The sequence below is a fragment of the Takifugu rubripes genome, chromosome 21, assembly GCF_901000725.2.
Source record: "Takifugu rubripes chromosome 21, fTakRub1.2, whole genome shotgun sequence".
Classification (NCBI taxonomy): Eukaryota; Metazoa; Chordata; class Actinopteri; order Tetraodontiformes; family Tetraodontidae; genus Takifugu; species Takifugu rubripes.
Genome location: NC_042305.1, coordinates 12,575,404 through 12,596,775, shown reverse-complemented (window position 1 = coordinate 12,596,775; position 21,372 = coordinate 12,575,404). Strand labels below are relative to the sequence as shown.

General features: G+C 46.5%; 1 protein-coding gene across 2 annotated transcripts in view; it reads left to right on the top strand.

Annotated features, from left to right (window-relative positions):
* Positions 1-21,372, top strand: part of LOC101075546 (netrin receptor UNC5C) — a 113,289-nt gene that overhangs the window by 32,208 nt on the left and 59,709 nt on the right. The window lies entirely within an intron of this gene.

Below are 21,372 nucleotides of genomic sequence, written 5' to 3'. Positions count from 1 at the left end.
CTTCTTTAGTCTACTTGTTTGTTTTTGGATCTTCCTTTAACTGAACTCATACTTTCAAAAAGGCGTCCAGAACAGAGGAAATATCCATAAATCCTGTAAGTGTGTGTGTGTGTGTGTGTGTGTGTGTGTGTGTGTGTAGAGTACAGTTACAGACAGAGAGAAAAGAATGCAAACAGAAACTGTTAAATCAAATAAAAGCTAAATAAATAGGGTTTGTGCAGCTTCATCGAGTGACACAGGGATTCAGAAGTAAAGCAGAAGCCGTCTGCTCTTTTGTTTGGCCTTTTTTTCATACCTCTCTATCACATCCTCCCCATCTTTCCATAGAAAACATATTCCCAAAACATATAGTTATCTCTGTGGTGATGTGTACATTTATTTTCGATTATTTTTTCCGGAGGTTGGAAGCATCTTTTGTATGCTGACCGTTTTATACCTTCAGGAACAAAATAAAACCTTTAGTTGCTGAAATATTTCTACTAGTATTTAAAAAGAAGAGGTTCTTCTCAGTGATATCAGAATAGGAGCTGGCTCATCGGCACGGTTGAAGAGACGTTTGAGCCAACTTAGAAATGTATCCCCCCTTCACTCTTTCAATGACATGACGGTTTGTGTTCTTTTTCGAAAGCTTGATCGTCAGTCCGTGTGTGTGTGTTTGTGTGTGTGTGTGTGTTTGTGTGTGTGTGAAGACAGAAAGACAGAGAGATACGTGCTAAAATTGAAATAAATATGGAGATTTTCCTGGAGGCTTTTGTGAGCCCAGAATGCTACTTAAAGACCACCACAGCTGATGAGCACACACACCGACCCCCCCCCCCCCCGCGTCTCTCTCTGAAAAACCACTAAAACACTTGACCTTTCACCTCACATCCTCTGCAGAAGTCGTTCCATTGGCGTTCCTTTGGCCCCAAACAGTCCAAACAAACGGGCTCATTGTTTATGAACTCCCGCTTTGTTACCATGTCGTTCTACCGCGGTACCATTCTGTGTGTGTCACGCTAGCGTGACTCTGTGCGTGTTTATACTGGTTTTCCGACAAAGAGAAAGCATTTCGATCGCCTTCCTTTGCCTAAACAAAGGCTCAGCTGAAGCCAGAAGTAGCGACAGCCAGAGACGTGGTGACAGTCGCGATGGAGACAGGTGGAACGTCGGGTCCGGAGACAGACAGGCCGGCTGCAGACAAGCATCCACACCCGCAGGATGGCAGGAGTGCCGGCCAGTAAACACCAGCGAGTGTGTGTTTACAGCGGAGGTTTGAAATGCGATAGGCTCGTTAAAAGACTCCCCTACAAACAGCTCAGAAGAGTTGCAGCCACTAAAGAACGACATCGTCAAAGTTTTCAATGAAATCAAAAATAATAAGAAAGAATAGATAATGCTTAAAGGTAAACTCCGACTTCACCCTGACTTCAGATCGCTCTCCCGGGTGACTCCAGCTAATAAAAATAGATAAAAAAGGGGGTTTTGATGATGGAGAGAACATGAGTCGGGGGCGGGTGGGTGTTTAGGGGGGTGTTTTAGGTGGAGGATGAAAGAAAAAGCAGGAGCTAAATTCTAAATTTAGTCTTTGATTGTTAAGAGAACAGTGTGCAGGCAGATTGTAGAGCAAGGTTGTCTGTTCACTCTGGGACCTGAGCAGAATATAAATCAGGGAGGAACCTTTAATTAATCCACCAAGTCAGGAGAAAAGACTCGCTCGGAAATATTTCACCCTTAAAGCAACTTTTTGCATCTATTTTCTGGCTCGTGTGTCTGTCTATTCAGTTCTGTTTTTAAAGGTACTTTGGAAAAAAAGAAGCTTTGACTAGTTTGTCCTGGTAACTTCACATTAACGAGAAGATTGCTTTCAATTCATTTTAATTAACTGAAACTCCAATCTAGCAACCTTTAATCTGACTGAATGTGGTCGGGGGTGGAGGGGGGACAAACTTTTTACCTTTGCTTTGTTTTTTGGAGTTGTTCTCTGGATATTTATGATCACTGCTTTAGAGCCACATTTCAAAGGCTTCCTGTGGGCTTATTGTCCTCCACTTGTTTCAGGCGGATGCTTTGAATGCATTACACTTTACGCCGAAAACATTAAAGATTAAATTGTGCTCTCTACTGAAGAGGACGCTGCAGCACCGAAACACGCATCGCCGCAGCCTATTTGTTTAATGTCGTTTCATGTTCACAATAGATATTCATGAGTTCCCTTTCACAGTAGGCCCGTGTGGTGGCCAGAACTTCACGATTCAGATGTTTGGGGACGAGGGTCACAGTTCGTTTCAATATGGAAAACATGCGAATGAATAAAAAAACACACAATGCTATTATTTTTACGACTATAGTGGTTGTGTAATTAGCCTAAAAGGCTTTTACTGTTTATTTTGTCTTTAATAACATTTCAAAAATGGGGCCCAAGTTGAACCTCCGTGCTTCATAATGCTTCTTGTGCAGAGCCTGGAAGTCCTTGAAGGACACATAAACTGCATAAAAGGAGTAAAGGTGAGCTCAGAGATGTCAGAAACCTTCAAGAATTCAGAAGCTGGAGGCGCTTTTGTGAAGAACATTTGATCATTGACGCAGTTTTTGGCACAGAACACTTTTCCTGTTATTACCAGGGGAAACTTCTGGTAGAAGCTGTGTTGGGAGACCCACATCTCTAATTCATTCCTCCATCTGTTTTTCCACCCAGCGGAGCGATGCCGTCATTTATTCATCTATTCTTCAGGACAATCTTGCTGCGTAATGAATACCTTACAGACAATCAATAAAGCTTTAATTCATCACTCAAAGATAATTTCATGCTCTCTGAAGCCCATTGGTTATATTAATACATCCATTAAGGCGGCAGGGTATGAACCTAATATCAGAGAGTCTCATGTGGCGTTGGAGAGATGAAGAGGGAGCAGAGCGAAGAGTGCCATGACCACGACCGTCTCCGTGTGTTAAATTAGAGTTTAAACAGTTCATCATCTTGGTTAGCTTCCCTCTAAGATGAGGTGCAGCACTCCTAATGGATAATAAGACTCTGAAACGTTCTGCATTGCTGGAGGAAGCAGACGGCGTGCTGTAGCCAGACTCCCCTTTTTTCCAACTTTCACTCTGCACAGCAGCAGCTGATTAATGCAGTTTCCTACTTTGTTCTCCATCATTTTCATACGCAATTGTGACTCCGTATCTACTTACCGACGCAGTCTGAGTCTCAGCAACGACTAGGCACGGAGACAAAAGTTGTAGAAAAGAGGAGAGAAGAAATTATCTGAGAAGATACTCAGCGAGGAGGAACAGCCACAAAAGAAGTCTCACTGTTGAGTGATCTTCCACTGCGGATAATGGCAGCCATCATTGTTACTGGATGGCTTTAGGCCTGGTTGACCCCTCTCACTTTGTTTTTGTTCCCACCCCCACTCTTCCAGGTAGGAAAATGCAGTCGCTGAGGGAAAATGTGCGTTCGGCCTGCATGTTCTGTCAGGAAACGGTGGATGAATGACAATGAGAGGTCGTTTCAGGATTGGGCAGAACACTTGAAGAGTTCCTGCTGTGGCGGCTACAGTCTGTAGGCATGGACTTGTTGACCGGGTGATCCTGGACGCGTGCACATGTTGGTTTGCAGGTGTGCGTGGTCACAGGTCGGTGCAGTAACCGTGGTAAAGAAAGGAAAAAGACAATTTTGTGCATCTGTGATGGTCCTGACCTGTGGCAGAGAGCAGAGTAATAGCAGCAGGCGGTCTTCCTCAGAATCACACACCTGGCTTCCGTTATGCGCTAGCATCCAACGGGTGGTTACACACGCTCGCTCTGGTCCCACTCGATGGTCACACACGTACCCGCGGGAGATGTTTGCATGAATTATGCAAAAGTAGGATCTTATTGCAGCTCATGTGTATGAGGCTCGTCTAGTTCTTAATTTAGCCAACACTAACACGCAGTCCTAACTGAAAGAGGAAGGACAAACTGTACTTTTAAAGCTAACATCACAAACAGGAAGTGTTAAAGTGGCGGGGCGACAGGTCGATCAAGTGTGGGCACGACCTCATGGTGTGTATGAGCTTTGAAACAGGCACGTGTGTGGGTTCTTAATGATGTGTGTAAATCACATGGAGTGCTCGGGGTCTTCACCCAAAGGGAGTGGAGTGGGGGTGGTCCCTCGTGATTGGCCTTAATGACGACTGGAGCAACAACAGAAAAATGCTTTTTCAGCGCGTCTGCGCTCACTTCAGCGCTCATTAACTCCCACAGGAAGTTGTTGAGGGCAAAAATCTGCCCGGCTAGGTCAATGGCAGCTGAAAAGGTTCCCCAAATCAGGAAGCAATCAGCTGCTGATTATCAACACCATGTCAAGAGTGATTTTGTCTACTCAAATGGTCGCCTTTGTGCCCCGGAGCCGTCCCCACCAGAGAGAAACCTTTTGCTTTTTGCTGTTGGAAATGTTAAATCTATCATTTTGGGGAATTTGATCAGAATCCTTGTGGGAACATCCGGACAACCGAGATCCACAAGACTCACGACTGATAGCGTGTCAGCAGAACATGAGGCAAAATAAGGTGCCACATCGGGAAAGAGGCGGGGCAAGTCATCCGAGTCAGAGGGCCGCAGCGTCGTTGGGAAATGTAAATAATGCTACACAAGTTTAGTGAGAATAACTTTTTGCAAACGTGTCTTCCTATTTAAATGAGGACCGAGAGGAGGGCAAACTGTGGAAGATTTGGGAGCATGCAGCGTGAAGGGTTGGAAATAATTTTAAGCAACAGGAGGAGTGAAATGGTGCAGCCAGAGCGGCGTAAGGGAGAGAGGGCAATGACATTAAGCGTGAATTATTTAGAGGAAATGAAAAAGTGAGTAAATATTGTGGTGGTGGAGGAGAGGGAGCGAGCAGACGTCTCAGTCTGCTGTCAAGGCCTGGTTTGGACTCCCCACAACCATCTGCAGTTTGATCTCATAACAAGCAGGAACACACACACATGCACGCGCCCACATGCACTCGGACACAAGCCAGACAGCCTAATTACGTTCCATATATTCCGCTGCCCCTGTGTCTCATCACCTCTGATTGGTTAAAACAAGACATGGCCTCACCGGGTCTGTCTCCATCCACAAATGACTTTCAAAACTTCCCTTTCAGACAAGCTAACATGCCTGTACCGCATTTAAAGCCGTTTTATTCGAAATAAAGCAATAATTGATTTTTTTGGTGTCCTGTAAATGTCCTGAATGAAGCGAGCTGCCTCATTGCCACTGAAACGTGGTTCCACCGTTAAACATTCAAGTCACGAGTGAAATGAAAATGTACTCAAAATAGCTGTCTGTAATACTCCGAACGGCCTTGATCTAAATATCTTCTCTATTCTCTCTGTTCCCCCCCCCCATCCATTTCTCTCCCATGGTGGTTGCTGTCCTCCTCCGTCTCTGCTGCTCTACTTCTCGTCCTCAGGTAAGAATCTATTTCAACAAGAGCAGATGTGTTGACTGTGACTCAGAATATTGGTGTGTGAGTGTGAGCCGACAGTGACCTGGCAGTGACCCCAGCACCACACCGACACAGGCTGATCGATTCAGACCTCAGACACGTTGGTCTCGTGTTAAAGGATTTACACGATGATATGCCGATGACACTCTGTTCTATATGAACTCTTTTAATCCATTTTACCAGTCTGAGAGCTAATATATATGGCACTACAGCTGGGGTTGCTCACTTATGATTCATGTTGGCTGTATAGAATTTATGTTTATTTATATAAAAACAACAGGCAAACATATATTATATAACCACGGAGTGCCTGAAGTCCGACATCTTTAACCTGTCCAAATCTAATTTGCCTTTACGGCCATAGCAGCTCGGTACTGAATCATGTTAGAGTGGGTGAGAGATAAACTTCTGATTCTCAGAGAAATGGCTTTGGACAGGAACAACGGTTCTCGATCCCCTGTTCCCCCCGGTGTGCGTTAAGTTTTTGTTCCAGCTTATCCCTCCATCTAGTCAACTCAATTGTGCTGTTCAGTGAACAGTGAAATGGACTTAGTGGCTCCTCAGTACTGTCAGGTGTGTTTGTTCTCTGAAATAAATGAACAGATGGCTCCAAAAAGAGGAGGAAAAAAAGGCACCAGGTCAGAGAGGCACAAGGTGTGTATTTCTTAATGTATTTGCATGCATGTGAGGAAATCTCTGAACCCTGGTGTGTGTGTGTGTGCACGAGTGTGTTTGTCTGGACTCAGGAGGGTCCACAGAGTGTTTTGGCATCTTAGGGCTTGGCAGTGTCCGACAAACAGGCGACTCTGGAAGCTTATTTGAGGCTGAATATGAGGGCATACTGGGAGGTAAGTGAAGGGAAAAGCAGAGAAGATAAATTGAACGGCATGAAAAGGTTCCAGGTGTGTTCAGTTAGATGCTGAAATGCGATAGAGGGAACATTTTGGCAGTAAAATAAGGAAGAAATTGGACTGGTGGGAGAGAAGCAAGGAGAACAGGAGATGCTGGGATGATAGAAGGAGTATACCTAACTAGATTTGCTCTACGGGGAGCAGTGAGACGGACTGGAAGTGCAGCCGAGAGACGGCAAATAAAAAAAAGATGAATCAAAGAATGCACAATAATGCAAGAGAGGTGGGTGTAAAAGGAAAATAGCGCACAGGCTTGGAAAGGACCGAGGAGCACCAAGTGAGAAGTGAGGCAGAAACGAAGCGGAGACAGAGCAGGAAGGAGGGCAGAAGGCATGGGGGGGGGGGGCAGCTGTGAGTACGGTGTCCCTCCTTTATTTAGTTTCTGCTTTTAAAAAAGCCACAACCCCAAAAAACAGGGAATTAGAGGTAATCCCTGAAAGAAAGGGAATGTGGGTGGGGGCGGGCGGGAGGTGCTGAGGGAGCGCTGACATGAAGAACAAGTGACCCCGACAGAAGTTTAATTAGCGTATGTAAATTACAGCTGCCTCCACGGCACCGCCTCCCTCCTCTATCACTTCTCCTTTCATTACTCGCAGCAGACTGGTGTCTCTTCACTCCGTCACCTCTTTTTTTCCGCCCTCTGCTGTGACTTTTCCTTCCTCCCTCGGATTTCTGGCGCTCTCCTTTTTCTCTTCATCACTGCCGGAGATTCCTGCCATTTCTCTCCGGTTCCAGTTGCTTCATAATGCCGAGCAACTGTCGTCTGTTATGATGCACTCAACTGCGCTATTTATACGACCCCTTTTTTATGTCTAACATAAAGTCAAAGTCGGCTGACCGGAGCCGCCAGCTCATCGGTTTTGCTGCAATTATGCTGAATTATGGCAAAATTCTGGTCAACCCGAGCTGGGATAACACACGCGCCGCATGAGTGACCCTAAATTGACATCATGACTTTGTTCTGATTATAAATGGACACATGAATATATTGTTTCCACTAACTGGGGCATTTATGTCACCACCAAAATCTGATCATTTTCTGAGCTCATTCACAGGATCATGTTAACCGACATATGTGATTATACTCTACGGCGGTGATCTGATGTCTCATGGAAACTAAAAGACACCAGTAATGGAGTTTAAATGAAAGAACACATTAGGTTGTGGACTATTCTTCAACTCTATTGGAGCCCATATTAGCGCAGCTACCGCTGAGACTGTGGGCGCCGCCATGTTGAAAATAATTCGACTGAAATATGTAAACCAGGGTTTTTGGATGATCACATTTCTGAAGTGCATGTAAGCACATCAGATGGGATTATTACAAGTGTCTTCCAGTCCTTCCCATTAGTTCCACGTCATTCCTCGATTGCCCAGCAATCTTCTTTGGTGTTTTTAGCTATTCTTAACATCGCGTTTGTGTCCTTTGGGTCCTCAGACCCAGGTACGGGCGTATTTATAACCTAAATGAAGGAACACACAAGTTAAAGAAAGTTGAGGAGGTACTCAACGAGGAGGTACTCAATAAGTACTCGGCCCTGGTGGAACCCCCTAGTGGAAAAGCCTTCAACCATGTCGCGTTGCGCTGAGCAGGTACTGGTACAAAAGGGGGCGAATGTGTGCGCAGAGATGCAACCTAATTAGGTCTGAAGGAAAACATGTTAATCGTGTTAAGGGTTTCTCCTGGCTCTATATCAGGTTTAATGTTTGTCGTGTTTTGTTCAGTAAACACTTCCTCATTGCCTGCTGTTGGGTAAAGCGCTTCTCATTTGCTGTCTCCACACAGACATCAAACGTATGTGGAAATCCCCGAGGGTCTTAGCATGCTAAAAACCTTAACGAGGTGCACACGCAGGGGAGGAGTCTGAGTAAATGCTGCCTTTGGTGTCCGTGCACTTAAGTTCACGGCAGCAGCAGCATCATCGTATCTCCGACTTCTTCTCTGTTTGTTGTGCTGAATTATTCACAATTGAGAGGAAGTACACCTTGGGCCGTTTCCCTTCTGTCTGATATCAGAGTGTTCTTTTGATTCTGGCGTCGGCTTTGTTTCTTCTTTTAGTCTGAACTCAAAGAAGAAGTCAACATAAAAAATAGACTTTTGAATCTCAACGAATGCTAATTTAATCCCTAGATTTTCCATCATTACTTCTGTTTAAGATAGCTTTCGTCATTTTCCCGCTTTTTTGTGGATTTTGGGCAAGCTTGGAATTTTTTTTTCTCTTTTTAATCAATAAAATGCTAAATAATAGACTTTGACTGCACAACATTGGCAGCGTGTTTCATTGTGTCCCGTCCCTCCCCGGCAGTTTGGTTCCTCTCTGACTGGATCTGTTGCTTTTCAGGTTGCCAGCTTTTATCAGCTCAATAGACTCCGGCTCAAATTGACGGCTGCTTCATTGGCACAGAACAAGTGCAGCAGGCTTTGCCAAGGCGGACTTCTTTTATTCCAAACACAATAATATCTGTCACCGCGAGAGCCGGCGGTGTATTTAGGTTAGTCTTCCTCGTTTGTTAACTGCACTGCAGGGCATGTTGGTAAAACAAGAAGTAATAAAAGGAGGAATTCCCAGAGTAGGAAAGTCACAGTCTTCATCTTTTGATAAAATGGGGACAGAGGTATTCCTGCTGTGAGTTTGCCACAGCGGCGTTGTGTGAGGTGCTGTTAATGTTCTGTTGTTGTGCTTTTGCAGAGAAACAGAATCATAAATTTACTGTTTTTCATTAGTGACGGCAGCACATCCAGGATGAAGCCGCACATCTCACAAGTCAAAACCCTTTCATGATCCCAGTTTTGTAAGTCATTTAAAGAGGACGTGTCATGAATTATAGATGCCGCATTTCACACAATAAAAATCACAACTTTTATTCATCTGCTCTGAAAGTAACTTTAGCAGAAAAAATGGTTCCAGTGATGAGAAGAGAGCAGCACAAACAGAGCCATTTCTAACCTGCAGCGATTTCTCATCTGTGTGTGTGTGTGTGTGTGTGTGTGTGTGAGTGTGTGGGGGGGCTGTGTCAGCAGGTGAATACGCCCTGGACTGATCACCGTCACTGGAAACACACGCCACTCACTTATACATGGCTTTGCAACTCATCATATCTGGCTAAAGTCCCAGTTAGCGCAAATGCACCAAATCTCCACCCATTACCTCAAGATCACGTTGAAAACATATCACCAGGATTCCTTTTCTGCGCTTGCATTTTCCTGTGGCGCGAGTGTCACGCACAGATTTACTGGCTGCTTTTACGATCCACTCGGATTCTGTACCATATGTTCTGTAATTTGCATCTGAATTGTGATCACAAAATTCATTGAGGTCATCCTGTGCAGCATCGCACAGCAGGGTCATAAATCTTGAATCCTCACTGGATAGAGAGCACACACACACACATACACGTATGCACACACACATGCGCACGCACACACACACACACAGAGACACACACATGCACATTCGCCTCTTTATGCAGTATAATAGACATGATACATTACGCAGCTCCTTACCCTAACCCTGACCAGCCCAACTAGCCCAATTCTAACCTCAACATTTCTCAAACCTCAAAACAGTTATTTAGACAACTTTCAATGACAGTTTTTTTTAGGGTTAACATGACTTTATCAACACGTCCCCGCTTTGCAAACACGGCCGCGCTTTGCTAGTAGACTGAGTATTGTGTTACTCCATACTGTATGTAGTAAATGTGAGGACCCACACACAGACGCACATACAGACGCACACACACACACACACACACACACACACACACCGCTGCACAGGCCCGTCAGTCGTACGCTGCAATAATTAGGTCTTTCAGGTTATGATAATGTTTATGCTGGTCTCTAGCTGGCGTGCTCACTGGAGTGCACAGAGCACCATTAATCACACCAGTCAAATCACATGCTGATTCAGCCACAGCCTCTCGCCGTGAACGCCGCGTGTTTGTGCGCGAGCGTGCCTTCTATATGTGATGGTGTCGGCTTTTTGTTGTTCACTAGCAGAGGTGAGGAATGAGCAGAGAGGAGAGGGGGCGAGAGGCCAAAAGCCGCAAAGGGGTGAGACGGAAAAAGAGCCGCCGGTAGTGACAGTGTTTTCCAGAATAATGCACACCCTGCAGACTCTCCCTGGCCTTTATCCTTTTAATTCTTAGGCTGAGCTGGAAACAGATTTCATTTTGCTGCCCCACATGTAGTGTTTCTGGAGCTGAACATTTAGAAACCCTCCCAGATGCCACGGTGGCATCAAGAGCTGCTGATCCTGGCCTACGAGTGAGACACATTTGAATTATTATTATCACCATCGCCATTGCATCAAGCACTCAGACCTTCAAGCATAGAGTATCTAAACCAGAATCTGCTGGTGAAAGGTGCCCCGTGATCACTCGGCACCACTTTTTTCTTTCATTGTGGAGACTTATTTTCAGTCTCTTTCAATAGCTGAGGGCCTGGTTTTATAAGAAAACTGATTTCACAGCACCGCTCCCCGTAGGTTTTAGTCCTGATTGTTTATTGTAGTGATTTTGATAGAATGCAGCAAGAAAGTGGCTGCACAGCTCACCTGAATGCACGCAGGCACACACACACACACACACACACACACACACACACACACACACACGCACACACCAGTGGCTGCAGAAAACAGCCGACATAGCAATAGATCATCCATGAGAATGGCATACATTTCCTTTCCCTTTGTTTCCTCTTTTTCCCTCTTGCTGACACAGTAAACCAAAACAGTTTGGCCAATCGTAGGGTTACAATCAGTCGGCTCTCAGTGTTTTTAAACCCACTTAACCCTTCAAATCCTGATAAAGACATGGCTTTTATGTCAGCGGGGTATTGTCATCCACAGAATGTTGGATATCACTCAATTCCCCATTAATAAAACTACAAATATGGCTGTTTTTTGTTTTTTTTAATTCCATGACAGTGATAATTCCAACGCGTCCATCAAACAAGCGGGTCCCTCAGAGGCCCTTCAGTTTCTAGGCAACATTCACATCCTCTATGCGGCGGCGCCACATCTTTGCTTCATTTGCTATGCATCTTTAAAACGTCTCTCACTGCGGGGTGTTTAACAGCGAGCAGCATCTACAAACATAATCTCACGCACAGCGGCTCACTCAGCTGTAGTCCATTACCTTTGAGCTTTCACAAGCCTCCAACACTTAAGACTCATTCATCAGCCGTCTGACAGGGCGGCCCACAGCATGCCGATCCAGCCATGCGGCAGGGTTTCTCCCTTCGCTCGCCACGCCGTCTCAACTCCTGACCTCACACTCCACCTGCACAGGGGCTCTTTCATCATCGCCGCGTCCTTTGGGCTCACCCTCGTGCAGAACTCAGCGACATGCGCGCCTGGTAAAATCCTCCCCACCTTTGGCCTTCTGACCCCAGTTTAACTAAGTAACCTGGTTCTTCCCCCTGATGACTGTGCCTCTTTGTGTGAGGGCCTCGGTGAAAAGAGCCAATCATGTGCAGCGCTGGTCGCCCCGGGGGCCACGTCCAGCCTCCAGCCTATCAACATACATCTGTTTCTTCCATCAGGCCTCATATAGATGTAGTGACTCACTAACATGTGCTCACAAAGGTGCGACCTTCTGACCCTTTAACTTGCTTCTCTGTGCTCTTCTTACGTTGCGCTGAGCTTTACGGGGACGTCGGTCGGCCCCAAGCAGGGGGCCGATCCTGGGGTTTGCCACCGGAGGTCTGACGTGCTGAATAATGAGGAGGGAGAAGTGACTATCTAAAAAAAAAAAAATCTGCTTCATGGTTTTGATGTGGTGACCTCATCCTGAGCGTCCATCTGCACTCTGACCTCCGCCGACTCCGGTTCTCAAACTCGTCATGTGAAAGTTAATGACGCACGGCGTGCACTTCTTTCCACCTGAACTGAAACTGAACTTTATCCTCCGCTGCATAATGGTGCGATCTATTCCCCGACCAGCTAATGTGAGCATTGTAAATACATAATTAACCACACCGTGACTCCGTATTAAATAGAATTAAAGTGGCGTTCCAAATAGCCCAAAATGGAAATGAATCTTTAAATTGAATCACCTGAGATTAAACTCACAACCTCTAACAGTGTTTCCAGGCTGGCTTTTTCCTAATAACCGGTGATAGATCACTGTGTCCAAAGCTCCAACCACCTGAACAGAAACAAGAGTACTTTTTGTTTTCAGGTGGAAGGATTGTGGACCGTTTTAATGGAACAGCTTCCCTCTGTCTGGATGCTTTTAAATGTGCTTCTCCATCAAGCATTCATGGCAGCGTTGCTTCAGCCACCTCATGAATACAAAGCTGAAAAAGTTGTTCTTTATTACCCCCTTTGTTTCCCCCAAATACAAAAGAGTTCACACTTGTGTTTACTTCTTCTTCTTTTTGCCCGTGAAGCCTCCCGCAGCCCTGAACTTGTGGCGGCACAGTTGCTCAGAGTCACTGGCACGCATCTGAAGTTCAGGATACACCGTTTAGCAATCGCCAGCCAACAAACCAATGACTCAGCAGACAAACTGTGCTGCCCTGAGGCTCTTGGAGTTCAACACAATCCAACCAGTAAAAAATACTTAAAAGATCTAAAAGATCTCCAGGTCTGACTTGAGAGCAGAAAGGAAGGTTGACACCACAAGCACCTAAAGCCACCGAGTTAAAAACCCAAAGTCAGCTAAAGGAGAGCTTCAGTTTGCCACCTTGTGTTTAGTGGGTGGAGGGCCAAGATTCTGCAGGCTGACATGATTGCAGGAACATCTGTCAAGCAACAGAGAAACTTCCACCGAATGCTGAAATTCTCCCCAGGCGGCTGGTTCCGGTGGTCCTGTTGTTGACTCTGTCTGTCATAAATGACGTCTCCATGTTTACAAAAATGCATCTGTAATTACAAGCCCGTCTACTCGTGTTTACGAGACTTCTATACAAACTGAACTCTCATTGGAGGTTCTGCCACGATGACATGCTGACAGGATCACATCGGGCCTGAGCGACTGTAGCTGACAGTTGTGCACGAGACCTGAGTGCTGCTGAGATCTGCATCTTAGATGAAGCGTGACAATGAAATAGGCCCCCACCTTTCTGCTGAAGGCTGGGCTACACATGCTTTTTACTCCCAATGTATGCTCAACTTTTTGGAGGGTTCTGGAATGCTCTAAGATACGAGAAGAATTCTGTCATTCTGGCAGATAAGGCTGAATCAAAGCACGCTCTCTAAATACGCTATAGCATTTCAGTAAAAAGGAGATAGAAAGTAAACCTGGTGCTCCTTTTCTTCTGACACTCTTGAGATCGGCGTGCTCCTGCTCTGCTAGCACAGTTCCAGTTCTCACAGGCTCAAGCAGAGCTCGTTTCACAGATTAGCACTTGTGAGGGTAGCAGGCCCGAGATAATCGTTAATTAGGTCTCCGGCAGCCGCGGATCAGACAGATCGAAGGGCAAAACAATAGCAAAGGCATCAAAGGAATGGGCTGACATTTTACAACCTAGCGTTAGCAGTGAGCTAAATCATCTATCTAAAACCAGAGCCGCTAGTTTCTAAACACAGCACGAATAATGTGCGCAGATATTTCCACATTAGATTATGATCTGTATTCGTTTCCTGGAGATGAAAAAAAGCAACACATCACATCAACAGCGTTGTAAATCTTGTGTCACATTGATTGCTACCCCAAAGGAAGAGAGAGGAGAAGAAGACAAATACTGAGTAATGTAGCGTGTGGTCAGTAATGTGTCTGTAATAAGGTCAGAGGCAGTAGTCCATTATGATATCCCCTCCAGACTCTATTTATAGTGACCTAAGTAGTGGGGGATAAACAGAGAGAGGGATAAAGAGAGCAAGTGAAATGGTGAAAAGAAAAATAGAAGATCTGAACTGCAGAGAGAGGAAACAAGATGAGAGAGGATGAGCGAGAGGAGGCGGCTGAGGGGAGGTGTGGAGGGAAAAGACACCAGACAGCAAAGCGTGGGAGAGGGAAGGAACACAATCCCAGGCTGAAAGGTGAGAAATGAGCCTGGGAAGTAAAGACAAAATACCAGAGAGAGAGAGGGAAAAGAGGAAGGAAGTGAGCGCCGAGAGGAGGGGAAATGGCGAGTTTGGCTCTGAGGCGAGATAATGAGTTGGGAGGCACCGTGTTGGAGCGAGATGCTAGAGAGGGAGGATAAGGAGGGGAGACAGTGAGCCTGCAGATGGAGAAAGGCCCGAGCAGTCGAACCACTGATCCACTCGTACCTTCAGCTCAGGATAACCTGCCAAAATCTTAAAATGAAATAAGCCTGTGAGCGGTTCTTTATCTGACCGTGTGTGTGCTGCCAGTCTTTCATCAGCGCGCATTTAATCTAGAGAACTGGACTCGGCGCTGCCTTTTAATGCCAGCCTGAACGGAACAGGCGGAGCAATGAGAGCTGGAGCCGAGGAGATGAGCTGTTCAGGAAAAGGAAAATGGGAAACGTGGAAACGCCGAGGTGTCAAAAGAACAGAAGATGCAATGGTGAAGATGAGGAAATCTGTGTCATTCCTCAACGGAGGAGCGAAGACAGGAAACGGACCACAAAAAGTAAAACGGGGAGAGAAACGGAAGGGACATCACAGACCAAGATAAAAGCAAAGGAAAAGCAGTTGGGTTTAATAGAAAAGGGAAAAGAATCACACTTAGCCTCAAGGAATGATACTGACAGGTGGAAACACACACACACACACACACACACACACACACACACACACACACACACACACACACACACACACCAGCCATGCGATCAGGCATCAGCCTTCCAGTACAACATTATTCAGTTTGCCTGAAAATAAAAACAGTTTCCCAGGCTAATGTTTTGATATTTTAATGCGTTGCCCTGCGCTAGCTGCTGGTGTTAACAGCGTTGCGGAGCTGTGATAGTAAAACATGAATGAACGTGGATTCTCCCTTTTCCCATCAGGCCTGGGGATAAGGCAGAGAATCCGTCTGGAAGCTACCACTGCACAGCAGCTGAGACCAGTTGGTTGCATAAGCCAGACCGCACGTGAACCGATGCTGGTACATCTAAACATTAGCATTTAGCATTGGCGGGGAGGATGGCTGCTCTCCACGTTTGAAGCGTCACCTCGTGCTTTTAAGATGGGCTGAATTACGAGCTTTTGCTCAGCTGTCAGATGGACCCTGAGATTCATTCCCACCGGTCCCACCGCCTGGATTGATGGCGTACGATGCGGTTGCTCACAACAGCGACAAGGTTCAGGCGGCATTAAAACCGGCGGCTGAGGCGGAGACTGAGCCGGGTCCTCGTCTGGCCCGGCTGTCGACGCGCTGTGAGATTTATGTCCCCGGCCGGGCAGCATCCCACATAAAAGATATGAAATCCGTAACCAAACCCACAGCGCCTGTTGGTCAGCCGTGAAGGACCATCTCGGGATGGCGAGCTAAGCAGAAGCTTAGGTGCTGCTTCAGGGCAAATTGGGCACACCTCGCCTCCCGTTTACCCCCCTTTGACTTACCCATCCTCTGAGCTGCAGGCGTGAGGTGAGGATGGTGACATCAGGAAAACAGGCCAAGGGATGAAGAATCCGAAAGACACAATTAATCCGAAGCTGCAGTCGTCAGTCCGAATCAGGAGAAATATCCCCGCATAGATTCGTGCAATGCTTGGCTTTGACGGCAACAAAAAATAGCAACGGCGTGAGCTCGCGCAGCCTACCTGCAAACGCCCACCCTTCAGCTGCTGGTGCGCTCCTCGATTAAGCTGTCACTGGGCCCGGTAGCGTGTACGTGTGATGTATGTCCAACTGGAAGTGTTCCAGTAAGTGATGGCGGCTGTTTTCAGATACTTCTGAAAATCGCTCCAAGTCCTCCTGACCTGTCATGGACGCAGCCACCAACACTCGGCAGCTAAACGGTTAGAAACCAACTCCTCCTTCCCCTCCAGCATGTTAAAGGATACTAAATACTCACGTACCATATATGGGGTGTTCTGCTATGCTGGAAACAGCAACACAGCCAACGGGCACACGCGAGTTTGTAAATGTGCATAAGTGCACGTTTATAGTTCTTAGATTAGAATTCATACGCGCTGACGGACCCTAGACACACATTTGCACGCGCACAAACACTCAAATGCGCACTCTGACTTTTCTCTGACCTGATAAACAGAGGTAATTCAGTTGCCCGAATTTTAATTTGGAACTAAATGAAATATGCATGACGCTTCCATACTCTCTCTGAATGTGTAGAAGCACACAAATATCCACACGTGCCTTTGCAGACGCTTCAGAATCTGACAGGAGAAGCTGAAACTGCCTTAGATAAAGTGTCTCATTAATTAGGAGGGGGCATTTTGCTGAACAAACAGTCAGATTCAAGATTAGGGTCGAATATCTGCCTTAACCTGCAGGTGACCTCGGACTCATTGTCATTCTGCAGTAATAAGTAATAACACAAGTCTTCAGACTCCAGTCCAACTAAATCTGGTTCTCGGCCTTGTAGGCGTATGAATGTTATCATATGTTTGATAGCGCAACCTTGAGGTGCCTGCAGCGGCTACACGGGGTTTATTTTCTTTGTGTAAATCTATTCCTGCAATGATGCGCAGATGCAACAAACACAGCGAGGGCGGCGCGCAGCACATCAATACCGGATCAAACGACGCCGACAGTTTGGTGAATTCCACCTCCCGCGGCTTCACAGACGCGGCCTAGATTTCACTGGGCTGATACATATGGATACATAGGTGTGTTTCTGAGGATCTGTGGGTTTGCTCCTTTAACGGGCAGATTTGACTCCTTTAACGAGCCTCTTGCACCCCACACTTCCACACGCTGGCTGCGTCCGCGATTCACGAGGAAGAGGGGGAAATTAAATGTTGATTTACAGTAATTGTTCCAAAACTCTTGCATTCCCGCTGCTTATTGCCAAATATAATATTTTCAGCACTTTCATAAATAGAAGTAGTCAGAGTTTCTGCGCAGCGAGTGTGTCTAAAAGGAATATTTTAGCCAAACTGGGTAAACAAAGCATCAGCAGTATTGTTAGCTGTTGTTTTAGGCATGAATAATTGAATAGAGGGAGAGGAAACACTTAAGAAAATTGAACACTTGAATCTCCTGTGGAATGTTCAAATAAATGATAGTATTTTTTTATTTTTTAAATCTGAATGTTCTTTAAATGAAAACCCCTGCAATTTGGTAAACCAAGACCTCCTAACACCCACGCACTGTAGAGGAAATGACTGATCAGTGTGTGTGTGCGTGCGCGTACACGTGCACGCTGTCTAACACAGATAGGGATCATTCCACTTTTGTTTTCTTAGTTGTCGCCCTGTTTGTGCGCCTGTTTTTGCAGCTGCTGCTGATTCCCGATCTCCGATAAGACGTATGAGCTCAATCGCCACGATCGCCACGGCTACTGCGCTGATACCAATCAACAAACGCTGCACACGGACGCACAAACCCCCGCAGTCTTTCGCATGGGGCCTTTTTATTGACCTTATATGGTTTTGTTGGGATTTCCTGGTGGGGGGACTGGTACAGGTCACCGAATCCCTCAGATGGAGCATCTGTGTGTTGGTTAAAGCCCCGAGTCTGTTCCAGGTTATAGTTTCCCGTAAACAAAGCTGCTAGAGGAGCTACGACTTCCTTTTGCTCAGACGACCTTGCTAATGCACCTATAGGCTTTATTACTATAAGATTGGAACATAAAAGGCTTCCTGGGTACTTTCATATTCATGGATATTGCTTTCCCTCTTGCCCTGAAGGAATGTCTCCCCGGTTCCTTCACCTGTTTGCCAGCGGTGTCCCCCGGTATCCCCGCGGAACATTTGAAGTCGCGCTTGTTTGTGCCAGTCCAGGTACTGTGCAGGGAATCCAGTGGGATATTAAAGACAGAAAGTAAGAAACCAAAAGTTTCACAGGTAGACCAGCTGTATGCGTATGTTGATGTGGCGACTGCTCCCACAGTCCCCCTGCACCCCTGACGTTCACCTGCATGGCCTCAGAGACCTGAGGGATGGTGGAACCCTCACTGGGTTAAAGGCCCTTGAGGGAGACCCCAGTAAATCCATATTAATTCAAGCCACTGGGTTAGAATCCCTCTGAGGCCAGGGGGGTTTCTCCCTGGTTACTGAGTAGGTCTTGAATTTGGGTGTCCACGATGTAGCCCATTACCTGGGATAGCCACCCCATTTAGGACTAAAGTATGGATGGATGCTGAACCACAGGCTTTTATCTCGATTTTAAACGGGGTATTATTGTCGGTGATTTTACCGTGTTGACCCCCCCCCCGCCGAGACTGAGGCACGAAACAACCAGGCAATGCCAACAAACAGCACACACTCATCTCACTGTGATCGCCTCCACGTGTTTGGAGATTGTCTTGCTTTTTCTGTTGTTTTAATTTCAGAGCACTATCTCAGGCCGCCAGCTAATCTGTGGACGCATCTGTGAAGTATCTGTTGGATCCTCCTCAGCCACCCTGCCCTTAAACATGATTTAACCAGAACTATTCCATTCAGGGCTGCACTTCTTGTCCAGCAGTTCAAAAATCCCCATTGATCCTGCGGCATCCTTCAAGAGTGCTGTGAATTTCCATCCCCTACTCACAATTATCCCTAAAATTAAACGAGCGAGTGGCATCGTGCTGCACGAGGTAAAACACTGCTTCTCCCTTGAGTCCAATTAAAATCAATACCAGTGGCATAACACGATTGGATCCTGTCTACCAGAAAAGTTGGTGGACCTCACAGAACATCAGAAAGCATCTTCCCATTAAAGTCTTTCCAAAGGGCTTTTAAAAATGTGTCTAATTGCATGTTCTCAGATGAATTACCAGAACGCGCCGGGAGTTTTCCGTCCAGCATCAAAAGCCACTTCTTTAAAAATGTGCACGTTATTATTAGCTCGGGGTTTAACAGCGGCCGCCACCGTCCTGTTTGTTTTCCTTCGCAGCTCAACAAATTCTGATGGTTCTGACCTCAGCGGCCACAGCGAGACAGTCCGCCAGGCGCACTGATGGATGGGGTCTAATTGCCCATACTTGACAAGAAGTTGCTAAAAGAAAACAACGGACAAATGACCCGACGCGTCATACTTTATCAACGCTGTTCCCCACGCCAGTTCAGCCAAAATTCTGCTGCAGGACCGAGTATCAAACCACTCATCTTCCAGATTGTCTCTAAAGAGGTTTAAACAAACGCCTGATATGATGGAATATTTCCAATATGTGTGTCCAGAAGCGTCCTTGTTTAAGACCGTGTTGATTGAGCTTTTCCCGGGGAGGAGCGCCTCATGTTTGTGGTTGTTCCACCGCACGTTGCCTGAAACCATTCACACTAGAATCCATTTCATTTCCCTGCTTTCCCTTTTTTTCTTCCCCTTTTGTCATCCGCCCATCAATCTCTCCAGCCATCAGTTCACTCTGGGATGATTGGCCACTCCTGATGGCAGATTTACACACCTTTATTGAGCTTGCAGGTGTTCTGAACTGGGCTTGGTCTTTTTTTCCCCCCAACCCCCGCTGCATATTTACAACATACTGTAAATCGAAGGTGGACGTTGTTCTGCTACAGCCGTCCATTATTAATGACAACATTCAGGCGAGATGTTTATGAGCGGGGCTGTTAGCATCTGTAATTCACCCTGTCAGGGGATCTGAGGAGGGCTGCAGGGGCGAAGGGCCACAAAAGTAGCGCTATTTTGCAAAAAGAGGAAGCGAACGGAGCGAGGAAGTGGCCCTGTCCCGGACAAAGCTTTCATTCATCGGTGTGCGTGTCCCCCCAAACCCGAACCTGGCCCTTTTTTTCTCATTCCACACCCCCTTTTCTCCGGGCGAACACATTTCCCCAGCCAAACAATAATATACGACCGTCGGTTCAGTGCAGTGACCCCCCCGCTGAACAACACGTGAGCGAGAGCGAGCGTCGAGGCAACGTGAAAAGAAGGGTGACGTTGCTACGAACAGGGAGGTTCAGCGGAGCAGCAAACCGGGGCTGAACTGGGCGAAGAGCCGGAGCAAAACAAGCTGTGGATCGTAAAATGATGCAGCCGAAATGGCGTCCAGCTTTCGAACATTCAGAGAACTGGGAGAAAGTGTCAGCTTCATCACATCAAAGCCCCCCCCCACCCTCTTATTTAGGTCTTGTTGTTTTACTTAAGCTGCTTTTAGCTTGAAGCCCAGGGCGTTCTGCTAGCCGCTAAAATAAGAACCATAACGGCAGAAGTAGATGGGCGTGTGTGTCCTTGTTTCCTTGTTGTTGGACGTTTACGGTTGTGGAGCGGAAAACGAGTGTCGGCCTTGAAGGAGAGTCAGAACGGTGGCGTGCATTCGTCTTCTTATGAGTCACGGACCTCCTGGTGAGTCAGGTGCACTAAGAACAGTCAGAAAAGGTCTAATCAAAGCCGGCCATGATGGAGTGAGGGGAAATTACTAGCTATGAGAGAGGAGAAGCCACTATCCTCCTCTGAGTCCCACTCCTCCGCTGTACTGCGATGACCCCGGCGACCTGGTGACCAGACATTTTTGGTGTCTGTGATTACGATCGCAGAAACACTTACAGGACACTTTTGAGAGAGTAGCAGAGAGAGAGGAGACGGAGGCTCCTGCTGCCCTCCATCATTCACTCACTCACCAAATAAAATTGTCTTTGGTCAAATCTGAATATCAGTGTTCAGGGGCACCGGTTTCTCTTGAGCAGTGGACAAATGGACTGGTTCCGCTTGGACAAAGTGGATGAAAGGACTGGTTATAGTGGGACGGCCAGATTAAACTGAAAGCTCAGGGAAGATGCTGAAACACAGTGTCTTGTTTGTTTTTTCTTCTCCAGTCAGTTATTATTCGTGCTTCTGCTAAAGATCAAAGTTTTAATTTTGAATGTTGCTCCGTGGATTTGTTATGGGATGGCAGGGCCAATATTTAATAGCCTGAAGTGGCTGTTAATGTGTGTGATGTCACCATGTTTGGATTAAACGATGGTTAACATGTAAATGAGTGCCGTCGACTGACATCAGCCCATCTTGGCATCAGTGACCTTTGGGG